A 16,268-nucleotide genomic window follows, 5' to 3' on the forward strand; every position below is an offset into this window, starting at 1 on the left:
AATGATTTTGAGTGGAGGAGGCCTCACTGATGGGACTTCCCTAGAGCTGATTCCCTTCAGTACCCATTAGAGCACCTGTGGCTGGGTTTTCCTGAACCCGCAGATACAGACTTGTGTTCTCCTCTCCTCTCATTCCCTGTTGAAGCTTTTGAGCAAATCTCTGTTTAGGGATGGGTCAGTGGAATATCATGGAGCAGAATCCCCCAGTGTTGCAAGAAGTAAGTCCACCCCATGAAGCTCCTGAGAAGGCCCCAGGGCCCCAGGTCACCATCTCCTGCATAGGAGGAGCAAAGCACAGAAGGTTACCATGGAAACCTATACCAAGGGCTCCCAGGGAGTGCCCTGAGTTTGTACCTAGTCCAGCAGTGATCATCCTTCAGGGATTCAGCCCAGTTCTCCACATCTGGGTGTTTCCAGTATCCATTCCCAGTCCTGGGATCCAGCCTGAGGTTGAGGCTGAGCATCACTGTCACACAGCTGGATACACCCTAATGCCACCGAGAGCTCCTGTCCCATGGGAAAGTGAGCCATTGTCTCTGCTGCCTGACCCATCACTGCCACGTCCTCCCATGTGCCCCATACCATCTCAGGGCTTGGCGTTTGCTAGCCCCTTTGTCAAAATCTAGAAGGAATGATGCTGTCAACTTGCTTTATTTTTATGAGACAAGTAAAATAATGTCTCCTTATTGGTCTCCCAGGGCAAGCAGGATCAATTTGGGCAAAAAAGTCCCCTTCATTCTGGGTGAGGATGACAAGAAGGCAAAGTACATCATGTGTAACAAGGAAGGCCCTGGTGTCCCTCTGCCCAATGCCTCCATGTGTCCTCTGTTCTTGGCCCAGGCTGTGTGGATCATTCCTTAGCTTGGAAACCTTAGGCAATCCAGGTAACCATCTTCATCCTCAGATGACACCCTCCAGGATCTCCCATCCCCCCCACATAGAGAATTTTCTGATGACCCATCATGTAGCACTGCATCTGCTCATGCCCTGGTTTATTTCTTTAGACTCATGCCATCGTCATCATCACTATTTCCAATACTCTTCTTGTATTTGAAACATCATGTGCTTTATGAATATCTGCCCCTCTATGAAGAAGATAAATGCTGAACACTTTTTATTAACATATATTATATTATTGAAAATTTTCATTAATATCATCAATGAAATTATATATACATAGGACTAATCTTATTAACTGAAACCCCTAGGAAAGTAATAAAATTCAGAATATAATATTTATTAAAAAACTCAACAAATGGAGTTGAATAAATTTAGGTCCTTCTCCAGCTGTGAAATATCCCAAATGTCCATTGTGGGTGGAAAACCTTCTAAAAATCCTGCTTTATGTCTTGATCTTGCCAGAGAATGAGGAAGCCTGGTCAGATTAAAGCCATTATGTTGGGATGGGGTGTGGGAGGTTTGAGGAGAAACTGTGACCCTGTCACCTAGGAGAGCAGGGGATGAGTGGGAGGTGACGTGGTGCTGTGGGGACACTCTCTAATTCCCATCAGGTGCCCATTCTCCCTGGGACCTGAGACACCTGAAAGCTAATAGAAATTTTGCTGTTCTCACTTCTGTTAGCATCACTGGTGTGAGCATAAAAAGGGGCCATGTTCTCTGCCAACTGCTCAAATTACTTTGTTATTTGGGAACCAAATGGACCACAGTGGGTGCTTAATAAATATTTCTTTCACAAATAATTTCAGACAATCTTGTTTCAGTAAATGACAAATTTTCTCAAATTACAAATGGGTGTTTGTTCCTCTCCAACTTATCCCACAGTGAATGGAGGTTGCCAAGCATCTTTTTTAGGCCTTTGACTCAACCCATGTTCACAGTCCCCATCTGTGATGGTTCATCTCACCGCTAATACAAGAAGCTCATGGAGAGCCCAGACCCTCCCAGAGCTTTCATATCTCCGCCTACTTCAATTCACTTTACCTACTTTTCCAAAAGAGAAGCACAGACCCTTACTGCAGCTGCCTCTACAGTTTCTCTCTGATTTCTCTACCAGAGGTAACATCAGGACCACCCAATTGATCCACAAGATAAGGAACCTCAGATTTACAGTGGACTCCTCTCTCCCTGATCCAGAGGTCCAGTCGATAACCAGCTGTGTAGGTTCTCTCTCCTCAACATCTTGAAAACACATCTTTTTTTCTGACTTTCATTCTAATATCTTTCTCCAAATCCCCATGAGATTTATTAATAATGGGCTTTCATTGTCCTCTGATTCACACCTTGGACCACTACTTCCTGCCCTGTCAGAGTCATTCTGATCTCAATATATTTTGATTTTTGAAATCCTGTGGTGAACAGGCTACAGAAATTAAGTGAACCACTAGGGAGACTAAAACAGAAATCAATTGGAGTGTAGTTAAAGTATGAGTTTGGGAACATTAGTAAATGTACTTATATGCTAAATCATACACTACTGAAGTGGTATATTTAGAGTTCATTTTAATTATTGAGTGAGGGTGTGGGGTGTGGTGTATAGACTTGTGGAATTTAAACAAGATGAGCCATGTTTATGATGATTTAAGCTCAATAATGGCAAGGGTCCATGGGCTATTCTCTATATTTTTTGTAACTTCAAAAATTTCCATAATAACATGTTTTTTAAAAAATAACAATCAAGCACATAATGTCTAGGAATGAGATCACCCATATTTGGACAGAGTGATGTGGTGAGAGCCTCTCAGCTCCCAGGTCCTGGGGCCATGCATCCTGATCACTGAGGGAGACACAGGAGCTCATCCTCCTGATCCTGGCAGATTCCCCTGAGCAGGGACCTTTGTGTCATCTCAGCAGTTGCTTCCTCCCAGGCTCCCCCCAGGGTTAACCACAACTTCATCCTCCTCAGTCTACAGTGTGAGCTGAGCTCCAGCATCAGGGCTCAGGGAGGGGCTGGGCAGGCAGTGGGTGGGAGCAAATTTGCATGAAGAGCCCCTCCCCTGGCAGAGGGTGGGAGAGAAAAGGAGGCTGGGGCAGCCCAGCTCCACTGTGGGCCACACAGGGCTGTGTCCACCATGGCCTGGACTCCTCTCCTCCTCATATTCCTCTCTCACTACACAAGTAGGGACAGGCCTCCGAAAGCCAGGTAAGATCTTCCAGCCTAGGTCAGCCCAACTGGCTCAGATGTCACAGCACCCAAGTGTGTGATCTGTGTTTGCAGATTCCCTCTCCCAGCCTGACTGACTCAGCTGCCCCCCTGCATCCCTGGGAGCATCTGTGAGACTCACCTGCACCCTCAGCAGCAGCTTCAGTGTTGGTGGCTACTACATATCCTGGTACCAGCAGAAATCAGGGAGCCCTCCCAGTATCTCCTGAAATTCTACTCAGCCTCAGAGAAGCACCAGGGCTCCAGGGTCCCCAGTCACTTCTCTGGCTTCAGGGAAGCACCAGGGCTCCAGGGTCCCCAGTCACTTCTCTGGCTTCAGGGATGCCTTGGCCAAAGCAGGCCTTTTGCTCATCCCTGGACTCCAGCCCAAGGCTCAGGCTGAATTTACTGCAGCACATACCACAGCAGCTCTGATGCTCAGACAGTGCTCCAGCCCTACAGGGAACTGAGACAGAAACCTCCACATGGCCATGACAGGTCAGCAGTGAAGCTTGTCTCTGAGACCCTGTGCTCTGCATGCCCCTGGCTCATGTTCCAGCTCCAGGTCTGACTTTAGCCCTGGAATCACCCTGTGAAAGGTGGTTCATGACTCCACCAACTTCATAGGGCTGAGGGAGGGTGAAATTAGGTTGTAGATTTGAACTCAGTAGAGTGTGTGACCCAGATTTACTGCTGTCATCATTATCACCCCTTTCTCAGGCTATTCTAGGACCAGATGCTTGAGAAACAGTCTCCTCCTGTTTCCACTCACTCCCGCCCATCCCCACCCCACCCCCACTCCCAAGACTCTCCCATCAATGGAGGGGGTTTGGCAGAAATCTTTGATTTGGAAACACCTGAATTGAAAACCTGGTCTTTCAAACCCTGCATCCTGGAAATGCTCCTGCATTTCTCTTGGTGTCTGTGTTCAATTCTGTAGGAGGAACATAAGCTGCTGTCACATCAGCCTGCAGTGATGAGAACATGGAAGGGGGACATGGAGTGTCCTGTACTCAACAGGGGCAGGGCCAGGCAGTGCTGTCATCCCCACTGGGGCCCAGGCATGTCCTCAGGGGTGAAAGAAAGAGCACGGGGAGGCACAGGGGCCCCTGTGATCACACCCAGGCTGGGTCTTGGGCCCTGTAGAGAGAGCATCAACTGTGCTGTGTGGGGATCTGAGAAGGTCCCAGCTGTGTCATGCAGAGGGCCTGGGGAGGAGCCTCCTCACCACAGAGATGCCACAGGGTCAGGGGCAAGAGCCCCAGTGAATGGAGAGAGGAGCACAGTTTGGGGAATTTGTGCAGATGTTGATGAGGTCCTCATGGTACCCATCAACCCCCAGGGATATCCTACCTGGGGCAAGAAAGGATGGGGATCACCAGGGGAAGCCACTGTGTCCCCCACAATCTATGTCTTCTGACCCACTGGGAGCCCCACCCTGGTCTTTGTGCTTTGAGGGGAGGGAGCATCCCAGGGCAGGAGGAGCCTGGAGCCAAATAAGGATGGTGGCTACTGCAATGGGGTGATGGGAAAAATCTGGGACATGATCAGTTAATTTCCTCATAAGTTTTACTAGTTTCTTAGAGGGTGAGAGACTGTAGAGGCCTAAACCATATATATAGTCTATTGCTTTTTGTATAAGTTGATGGTCAATGTTTCTCCGTAAATACACCACCCTCAATCCTCAGCACCCCTTCCCCTCTTTAATAATCAGTCACCTCTGTGATCACAGCTATCATTTCCCACATTTTACTGAATGGGAAATTCAGGCTGGAGTTTAAACTAGTTAATCAGACTTACATAGTAACAACAATGAGCTCTATTGTTTTATTAAAAATTAAGCCATTAATTAATAATTAACTTTTCTAAAAAAAACCCCACAAGAATGAGAATAAAGTAAACACACCCAACACCCACTAGCCCTTGTAGGAAAGGAAGAAGCCCCAGAGAGAGCCTGCAAGTGTTTTTCTTTATACTTAGTCTGAGTTTCCTCACTCATTCTAGGGTCTCATGTTTTCTCACCTCTTACAGAGGAAAAGAAAAGATTCATATACAAGGTCACAAGAATTTTAAAACTATTTGAGGCTAATGGTTTGTACATTCTAATTTGCAACTTTGAGAGGCAATATAAAATAAACTCTATATACATAATCCCAGCTAAGCTTTATGGTCATTCTTTGAAATTGCATCTTTGAGTCTGGGCTGCTTATGTTCCTTGCCAGAGCTTTTGCTTTTCCCAGAGCACAGATCCCAAAATCCATATGCAGTCTCCAAGTTCAAGCATAAAGGTTTGTTTCCAGAAAACCTCTGATTGCTATGGTGTTGTTTTTTTTAACATCGCTGGAGTGTCTACTGGGCATCATCTCCTGCAGCAGGCTGGCCAGATGGCAGCACAATGCATGAGGCCCGTGTAGTCCACTCTCCCACTGCAAACCTGCTCCCTGGTCAGTCCAGCCACTGCCCCACAGTCAAGGCTGAAGTCTGGAAATCAGTGCAGACCCTGGCTCCCTTCCTTCCACAGTGGTACTCATGCAACTGAGTCCATTCTTCACAATTAATTAAATAGAGTTTTCAACAGCTGCCAGGCAGGTTCTTAGGATGCATCCTGGGAAGCAGCAGGAGGGTCCTGGCTTTCAGGCTCTGCAGGTTGGGCTGGCACAGCTTCTTTCTTCTGAGCTGCCTGGAAATCATGAATAGTTGCTTTTATCTGTGGCCTCAAGATATGGTTTAGTTTTGGATCTACCATCTGAGAAATAATTGTCAACTCCAGCTTCCAGAATCCCTGACTGAACCACACTCTGCCTCAGCCCATTTCACAATTAGTTTTTGTTCAACATAGGAATCCATTCCTGCTTTTCCAGATGTGTTGACACAAAATTATCCATCCTCTGCCTCAGATTTTGGTAAGTTGGCAGTCCCAGCAGAAGCCATCAAACAGGCCCCAACTCTTGAGCTGCTATATGATGAGGGTGATGAGCTGTGGGTCACCAGGGGGAAGTGAGGCTGGGTGAATGGGGCTGTGGCCCCTGCCAAGGTCTGGCCTGCCCCACTGCCACCCACAGCTCCTATTCCCCCACTGCCACCATCTGCTATAGCTGCACCCCAGCCACTGAAGGAGACCACCTGGTAAGGCTGCCTCTTCTCAGGGCAGGGTGGCCTGGGTTGGCCAGAGGGGGCTGTGGTGGAGGTGGGGAAGGAAGCCAGAGAGGAAGGTGGGCCCCAGCTAGGCAAGGGGAATGGCAGAGGTGGGGGGCAGGTGGCAGGCTGGGCAGTAGAGGTAGCTGTGCCAGTGGTAGAAACACACCCAAACCAGCTCTTGATTTGAGGTTTAATTGATTCCAACATCTACAAATCAAACCTTACCTTTTCCCTAATCACAAATATATCTTAAATCAGTGTAAATAAATGGCCCTGCAAAATTGGAAAATACCACAATGGATTGGCCATTTTTAAGTCCCTGCCCACAGTTGATGGGGAAGGTTCTAGTCTGTGCCAGTCAGTCCTGGGGACCAGGCCCAGTCAGAGTCTGCAGCCTGAAAGATTGTGCCCCTAACTGAGGGGGCCATTGTCAGACTTCAAATATGATGTGGGGGAAATGCATTGATTTGAAAGTTTCCTTCACCTGCACTCCCAGAAAATTCTGGTATAAGAAATATATTTATAGACATCTGGGGTGGAGGGTCGGGAGAGGCTAGTGGACTGAGGGCAAGATCTTAGAATCCTCTTCAGGGGCTTTCCTCAGTATGAATGGCAATAATTGCTAGGGGCTGGGGGCAAATGGCACACAGAGCCCTGTGTTTCAACTCCTGGTGTCTGAAATCCTATGAAGCCACAGACCCCTCTGACTGGGAGCTCTCTCCAGGGCACTCCTGGGCCTGTTGGAGAGTGGAAACCAGCCCATCACTGTACCATTGGGTCATTTTCATTCCACAAAGAATCCACCCCAAGTGGGTCCTGCCTGTTTCCCTCCTTCTCCTTCTTCCCTTTCCAGAGCATGTTGATTCCATCTTCTTCTTCTTCTCCCTCCTCTTCATGACCCATTCTCCCCTCTGTCCTTCTCTGTCCAGTTCTGGGCTTCACCAGGGGGGTGCTGGCAGCTACTCATGTACCTCAGAGAAGCTCTCACAGGGAGGCCGGCCTCACCTCATCAGTGATGGCTGCTGCTCTGAGAAAGCCTCCCTGGTGTGTGGTGTCCCTAAATCCTGAATTCCTCCCCATGTAGGATTAAAGGGGACAAATGCACTGTCAGGGGACTGAGCCCCATCCTGACAGGGTCACCAGGGAGAATGGGAGGTGAGGCTGTCCTCAGTTCTAAGAGCCCATCTGTCCCAGGGCCATCCACCATCCTGTACTACACTGGATGGAGGAGGAATTCTCTCTCCAGGTATTTGCCCGGGGCCATGCCCCACAGTGCTGTGGAGAGGCAGAGGCACATCAGGGAGTCCATGCTGAGGGGAGGGGAGGGCTGATGGGTGGGGATGAGGCCGTAGCATGGAGAGGAGGCCGCTGATTCATGTTCTCTGTGGGGAGGGGCCTGTGGGCAAGGCGGTGTGGAGGTAGGTTTCTCTCCCTGGGGCCCCTGACTCCTCTGTGTCATGAGACAGAAGCATCAGTCTCACACAGGGTCTAGGCCTCCGAGAGGGAGGGAAAATCTTCCTTTTTGCCTTCTCTGGGTAGCTGATCTTTTTGTAACCATCTGTGGTGCTGGCAGCTGAAGTACTGGTTTTTCTGTCATCCCATTTTCCAGCATTGAGGGTGTGATGCTGTTATCTCAACACATAAATTAATGGCATCTGCCACAAAGGCCCTCTGGCACACTGGCCTCACAAATGGATAGTCTGTGAAGAGCTGTGGCCCTTCCATGGACTACTCATTAAGACATTATCTCACCTGTGTACACACTATTCTAGAAACGGAGCATCATCATAAACATCATATACATATGCCAACATGTACACTGCAAATTTGCCAATACAATGCTTTTGTTTTTTTCTTCAATGGGCCTGCAATTTGCAAATTAATTAGAATTGAAATGTAATTCCTGACCTGCATTGTTCCTCCTGAATAGGTTAGCCACCATTTTTAACATTTTTGCCCTCAATGTAATCTACATTTTCTTTCTTGAGCCCCTTTTGAAGATTTTCTCCTAAACTTTGGTTATCAGCAGTCTGAATATAAAGTGCCTGGTTGTGATTTATTATGTGGTTAATCACTGCAGGTCTTTGAGTATCTTGGATAGGTAAGTGTAGGTTTTAGATATTCTCTTGTCATATATTTTTCTTCCCCATTCACTATGGAATCTCCTTCAGAGGCAGCTATTAAACATGTGTTAGCCCCTTTGATATTTTCCTCCACCAAGGATCACTGAAGCATGCTTGATATTTTTCATTATTTTTATCCATTTTCTTCTGATCAGATAATTTCTATTGCTTTTTTAGTTCAGTGATTTTTCTCTCCTTCAATTCACTGTTAAGCTCACTCAAAATTTTGTTTTTAATTTCATATATTTGCTCTTTTCAGTTCTAGCATCTCCAGGTGGTTCTTTATCCCCTCATAGTTTCCATTTCTCTTATTCTATCTGTTTATAAATAAGTATATAGTTTGCTCCAATATCCCTGTCAGATAATTCCAATATTTGAGAAAATTTGTCATTAGATTCTATTGAACAATTCTCTTTCTTGCATGTAGGTAAATTTCTTACTGTTTACATTTCTAGTTAATTTTGAGTGTACTCTGGATATCATGACATATGTAGAAATATTTTATTTTGTCATCTTCATCTGGAGAGTATTCAGAGTTGTCCTGGCCTATTATCTTGACAATCCTCAGACCCCAAGCTCTGTCTTCCCTACAATTAGCAGTGGTGTGAAATCACCACTTAGCCATTTTAGTCTTATTGCGGTGGTTCTTTGCTCATTGCTGAGAATCTAACTTGTGTTTATTCTAAAAGGGAGAGCAAAGGCTTACATCTCAGACTCTAAGCATATTTTTGGTGCTTACTCCTCTCTGACCCCCTTCCTTTTGGGCTATTTTCCTAATTTTCCAGCCTCTTTGACAGCTACAACCTCTTCCCCCTTACTCCTCAAGGGAGAAGACTGTTCCTCACTGCTGGCTCTTTAGTTGATCCCACTGTGCAGCCTGGGGAGTGCGCTTAGGTAAAAAGCCATAGAATGGCAAATCCCTCATTGTAGAGTTCCCTATTTCAAGAACTGAGTCCACTGCTGTTTCTCTCTGCTCTTTTTTAAAAAAATCTTCCAGGATTTATAATGGTTTGGGGGAAGGGAATACTAGACTGAGGAAAGCAATGCTTCTATTCCTGGAAGATTACTATTATCTGCCAGTTTTACCTTGATTGGGTAGTCAGTTTCTTAGTTTGCCTGGGTTGCTATAACAAAGTACCACTGACTAGTTGGCTTAAACAACAGGACTTTCCATTGCACTGTTTGGAACATATAAATTCAAAATTGGCCACATTAAAATTATGGGACCAGATTAAAGATACAGTCACTTTCTCATATGTGAACCCATCTCACTGCAGTTACATTTTATGGAATAGTTTAAAGCTTTCCTTATCAACACACACACTTCCTAATCTTTTTGGAACTCACACAGCTGGATATCCAGGAATCCTTTCTCTGTGTTCTCATTCCTTTCTTATATTTGCTTCTAGGTCCTGGGTAGTCAGTGGTGTTACTTCCTGTCCTGAGTAGGTAGGTAGGGTGTTACCTCTGACACAAGGATGTGTTGGGGACATCTGCAGAGGGGTGGACAGAAGATTCAGTCATCAGTCAGAGGGTTCCCCTTGTCCCCCTTTCCTGCCTTTGGCCTCAGTGCACTGAAACTACCACATAAACTTGGAGCCTGGAGTTTTCTTTTCTGGTTCCACACCTACTTACTTCACCAGATCTGGTCCAACTTGAAGATGGTCCTGATGCCAGTGTCCAGCAGAAAACAACATGCAAGTCCTCCTTCCATGTGGCAGACCCCTGGGGAAAAGATGTCCAATGCTACAAGCACCCACAATTAATCTCATCCCATGTCATCTCAGCAGCCATGGAAGATTTTTTGTGGGGCTTTTGGGAGGGTTGGAAGACGTAATCTATTTGCTCATGAAAAGACATAAAAATGGTTTTACTCCATTTAATATTTCATCTTTCAAATAGCATTTTTTATTTTGAAATAAATTCAAAGTTATAGGAACAGTTGCAAAAACAATACTAATCCCATACACAGAATTCCATCATACTGTGACCCCCCTCCCCCAATAGCTCAATCCACCAACTTTAACATGCTGTCACATCACTATTTCCCTCCCTCCCTATATATCATCCATCATCTATTGCTCTGTCTTCTGAACATATGAGAGCTAGCTGCACACATCCTTGAACATACACTATAATTCACATATACATTTCCCATGAACAAGAACATTCTTTTATGCAATCCCATTAAGTGCAGCTAAGAAGTATAAGAGATTCAACAATGATACAAATCTTACATTCTATGTTTCCTTTTCCTTATGTCTCAACTGTGTCCCTTTGAGCCTCCTGTCCTCTATCCTCCAATCCTATTGAAGTTCATCCTTGGCATTCAATTGTCATCTATTTAGACTGTCTTTTTTTTTTTCAATTGTGGAGACATATATACAGCCTAAATTTTCCCATTCCACCCCCTCCCTAGCCTTCCATTAGTGGGATTAATCACATTTAGAATGTTGTAATGCTCTTTCCCATCATCCATTACTAGAAATTTCCCTTCACCTCAAACAGCAACCCTACACTCATTTCTTAACTCCCTATTGCCCCTTCCCCCATTTCTCTTAACTCATACTCTACTTCTCAACTCTATGGTTATATTCTCTGACAATTTTTTTGTGTTTACCGTGGGGCTTAAAATTAACCTCTTAAATCCATATCAATCTTATTTTTATTTGATACCACCTTCACTTTAATAGGACACATAAACTATGTTCCTATACTCCTCCATTCCCCCACCTTTATATAGTTGCCTAAAATTACATATTTTACATTGAGTTCAAAACCACTGATTTGTCATTAGACTTTTTGTATTTTATATCATATAGGAAGTAAATAGTGGAGTTATGGTTCAAAAATTGTTGACTTCTATTTGTATTCCATTGTGGTTGGAGAATGTGCTTTGAGTATATTCAATTTTTTTTTTTTTTTTAATTTCTTGAGGCTTGTTCTATGTCCCAGTGTATGGTCCCTTCTGGAGAAAGATCCATGATCACTGGAGAAAAATGAGTGTCCTGGTGATTTGGGATGTAAGGTACTATATATGTCTGTTAAAATTCTCTATATCTCTTTCTCCTTTCTTTGTTTCTCTGTTGGTAGGGCTCCCTTTAGAATCTGAAGTAGGGCAGGTCTTTTATTGGCAAAGTCTCTCAGCATTTGTTTTTCTGTGAAAAATGTAAGCTCTCCCTCAAATTTGAAGGAGAGTTCTGCTGGATAAAGTATTCTTTGTTGGAAATTTTTCTCTCTCAGAATTTTAAATATGTCATGCCACTGGCTTCTCACCTCCATGGTGGCCACTGAGTAGTCACAACTTAGTCTTATGTTGTTTCCTTTGTATGTGGTGAATTGCTTTTCTCTTGCTGCTTTCAGAACTTGCTCCTTCTCTTCAGTATTTGAGAGTCTGATCAGAATATGTCTCAGAGTGGGTTTATTTGGATTTATTCTATTTGGAGTTCTCTGGGCATTTACGTTTTGTGTATTTATATTGTTTATTAGGTTGAGGAAATTTTCCCCAACAATTTCTTTGAATACTCTTTCTAGACCTTTACCCTTCTCTTCCCCTTCTGGGACACCAATGAGTCTTAAGTTTGGCTGTTTTATTTTATCTATCATATCCCTGAGATCCATTTTCATTTTTTTGATTTTTTTCTCCATTCTTTTTTTTGTTCTTTCATTTTCTGTTCTGTGGACTTCTAGGACACTGAGACATTGTTCAGCTTCCTCTAGTCTTGTATTATGATTATCCAGAGTCTTTTTAATTTGGCCAACAGTTTCTTTTTTTTTAATTACTCTTGCAATATCTTCTTTATGCTCTTCTAGGGTCTTCTTTATGTTGCTTATATCCTGGGCCATGGTCTTCTTGATGTTCTTTAAATCCTTTGCCATGTTTTCATTCCTTGATTGTAATTCTTTGATTAATTGTGTGAAGTACTCTGTCTCTTCCAATATCTTGATTTGTGTGTTTGGAGTTGGAGTCTCCATATCATCTGGTTTTATTATATGCATTAAGATTTTCTGTTGCTTTTGGCCTCTTGGCATTTGGTCTGCTTGATAAGGTTCTTTCAAGTTGTAAAATAAAAATACCTATCTAATTTTTCAAAAACAGTTTAGTGGCATACACTTTCTCTAACTACCCAGCAGATGGCATCTGTGAGTCACCTATACCCCTCAAGTCAGTTCTCCACCTTGTCCCCATGGTGTGTGGGGAAATGATTCTTGTGGGGTTCAGTTGGAGAACTCAGTTTGGGCGTGTTGCTGAAGCCATCTGCTCTGAATGTGGGGCATTTGTACGGGTGGCCAGAGAGGAAGGACAGTTTTAGTATTCAAATCCCCCAGGTTCCTGAGGATTCAAGGCTGCTGCAAGAGTCTAAGCCTTCATTTCATTTCAGCCCCAGACCCTCTCTCTCACTGTCCCACAAACCACCAGACTTGGCATAGTGTCCCTGGGTTCTCCAAGAGGGTCCCCCCACCCATCTGTGATCCCCCAGGACCTCTGCTGAGGGAATGCCATGCTATGTCACCAGTGCAGGCTATCCCTCAAGGGAAGCCCTGGGCCGCTGGGCCATGCCAGTGTGCTTTCAGCCTGCTGCAAAGATGGCCAAATGGGGCATCTCCACACCCCCCTCCTCATGCATTTCCTCCTTCCCAGCTCTGGGACAACTGGCAGGGCTCTGGGCTGTGGGCATGGCCCTGGGCAGGGGTTTATCCAGCCCTCTGGGGAGCCAGCTGCTAGCCACAGGGTTTCTTTCTGCTTCTGGCTCTCCCCTCCATTCCCCCAGCCCCAAGGGTATCTGCAGCAGGCCGTCTTCCAGGCCAGACACCGAGAGGCTGGCCCAGCCCCCTCTTGCTGTGTTTTACTGCATGGTGCCCACTATTGCAGCTGCAGCTGCTCTTGGGTTTTTCCCTTTTTTTTTTTTCAAGAGCTTGTCAGTCTCCAAATGCAAAACCCTGGCTTTCCTGGACCACCACGTGGTTATGGGTCTTCCAGCCAGCTTACTCACTCATTTCAGAAGGCAGACTCCTGGTTTCACCAAGTATACAGCCTCTGTGGAACTAGAAGCCCTCATCCAGCTGGTGCATCACTGTAACCATTATTCTGGGTCACTTTCTAATTTTTATCTAGTGTTTTTCACAGAGGTGTATTTTTGCCCTGTCTCACCCAGCCGCCATCTTAGTTTTCTGTTAAATAGCATTTTAATTAAAATAACTACATTTTTCAAATCATATAAACAATGCACTTCACTGTTCCTAGTTTGATAATTGAGTTGGGAGTCACCAGCCAAGGAGTGCAAGCAGGCTTGAGGATGTAGAATAGGCTGGAAAATGTGCCCTCCGTGAGCCTCCAAAGAGGAGTGCCACCCAGACTACACTTTGTTTTCAGCTCACTGAGTCCTATCTCACACTTCTGATGCATTCAGAGCTGGAAACTAATTATTTGTGTTAAGCCTCTCAGTTTGTAGGAATTTCCTACAGCAGAAATAAGAAATAATAAAAATTTGTGCAAGAGGATATATCAGAGAAAATTAAAAAAGAAAAAGAAAGAAAACCAATACTCTGTGATGATGGTATATACCTATAAATAACCTTCTGACATTTCTGGGAGCTGGAGGCCTCCTGCTGTGTGGTTACTGGCAAATGCCAGAGTTTCAGTCAGGACAGAACCAAATTCTGGCTTTTAGTTTCTGGCTGTATGTCTGACAGTGAGTTCCTCAACCTAGTTCATCTGGCTTCCTTCTTATAAAAACAAACATCATAAAGACACCTGAGCAGAAGAGTTACTGTGAAGATGGGTTTCCACATCCTGATGGGATCCCTGCCTCGCTCCCCAAACAGGTCACTGAGATCCTTTCACTGACTGCTTTGTCCATCTTTGCCTTCTGTCTCTTTGCACTTCCTCCTGAGAGATCCTGATATCACCATGCTGTAGGTTGTTTCTTAAAGATCTCACAGATTCTTCTGTATTCTGTTGCCCCATCAAGTTTCTTCCTTCAATCCCACCTTGTGTCCCCTGCCCTCCAGGGCTCTCTCCTCCCCTCACCCTCCTCATGTGCCACTTTCTCTCACAGATTCTGCCAGCCCAGGAGCCCACAGTCCTCTTCCTCAGAGACATCAGAGTTGGTGGCTCCACCATGTCCTGGTATCATCAGAAGCTACAGAGCCCTCTATGATTTTTCTTGTCCTCGTACACAGATTCACATGAACAGATGGGACTGGGGGACCCCAGCCAGGTTTCTACACCCAAACATGCCTCTCCCTTATAAGGAATCCTCTCTGGGCTCCATCTTGAGGACAAGGCTGAGCATTACTGTCAGATGGGGTTCAGAGTGCTTCTCACACACCTGCCCACAAATGGGGATTTTGTACAAACCCAGGCCCCCCAAGATCTGCCCTGTGACTCTCATTTGTTGATGTTGGTATATATTCACATTTATTATTATAAAAATTCAACTTAACTTTTTCTTGACATTTTATGAAATAAAGGCAAAAGAAAAATCCTTAAATGAGGGCAATAATCTCTGGCCAGAATGTGATATGAATTTCTGTTACTATCCTACATGTGGATCTTAAGTTTCAATTGCCTCCACATGGCATTTTCTTTGCATTTCTAATAATTTCTGATTGGTACTGGATATTATGGGTGCTAGGTTTTAAACACACTAGATTCTATTATTGTATTAAAATATATTCTCTCCTGCACTTTACCTGACTGTTCACAAACCCCAAGCTCTGTCTTCCCTGTGGTTGGCTTAGTGGAAATCACTTCTTGTTGCCTTTAGCTTCCCACTGAGCTTGCAGCTGGGCCTCCTAGAGTCTTCCCCTCACAGGCAGAGCCCAGGGACAAGCTAGGCTTTCTTCTCAGTGTAGATGCAGAATTGGGTCTCCTACATTCAGTGCCTCACTCCTTTCTGCAAATTTACCCATGATTTTCCAAGTTTTCTGCCAGTGCCCACCCTGATCTTTTGACTCCTCAAGAGAGTGAGACTGGGGACAAGGTAGGTGGCTCCTTGATGCTCATCTTCACCTTTCCTTAATATCTCTCTGAGTTCTGTGTTTAGTCTGGGCTGATGCACCCTCCAATGGTTTGGGGTGACAGGGGAGCATCAGCTACAGCAGGAAAAGCAACAACATGCAGACATTTGGTGTTGTCTGGCAGCCAAGTCTCCAAAGAAGGGTCCCAAGAAATGTGAAATCTGGGAGTTCCCATGACACAGGCATCCCAGATGCAAACTCCAGCTTCAGGTATGGCAAGGAATTTCTCCAGATAGTCTCCTGGGTGCTACTCCAGATGAGTCTGACCATTATGACCAGACATGGGGCATGTTGGCACAGCACAGTTCTGGAAGAGCAGAACACACCTCCTCCATGATAGCCTTGTATTCTCATGGCAAAAGAGTGCTGCTTCAAGGCTGTGGGTTGAATTTGCATTGTAGTTAAGCCATATGCAATATTAGACATTGGATTTGGTTTACAGAAATGCCAATGCTGTGGCTATAGGGGATAAAGAGTTCTTTTAGTGTAGCCAAGGAAGATTTCTGGTCTCTTAATGAAAATTTGAGATAAGGACCTTGTTATACTTTGTTCTCTAGGAGGCTAAAAATTAGACTATCTACTTATTTTATTCCTTTTTGTCATTAAAATGTCCCATGGCAGCAACCACTTGGACATGTCTAGACTTATCTCCCATGGACACTTGATTACAGGCTCTGCAGGTGGTAATTTAAGTGACACCAGCAAGAGGATCATTAATGCCTTAAATCTCATAAGTTTCCATCCACAGACTTAAGATCCAGTTTCTCTGGTGGCCCTAGCTGCACTAATTATTTTATCAGTGGGAATAAAATGTGTAAGCAGGAAACCTGTAAGCACTTGGAAGTGAGGGATTAACTCAAGGAATTAGACCACACACAGAAAGA

The sequence above is a fragment of the Choloepus didactylus genome, assembly GCF_015220235.1.
Source record: "Choloepus didactylus isolate mChoDid1 chromosome 23 unlocalized genomic scaffold, mChoDid1.pri SUPER_23_unloc8, whole genome shotgun sequence".
NCBI classification, from domain to species: domain Eukaryota; kingdom Metazoa; phylum Chordata; class Mammalia; order Pilosa; family Megalonychidae; genus Choloepus; species Choloepus didactylus.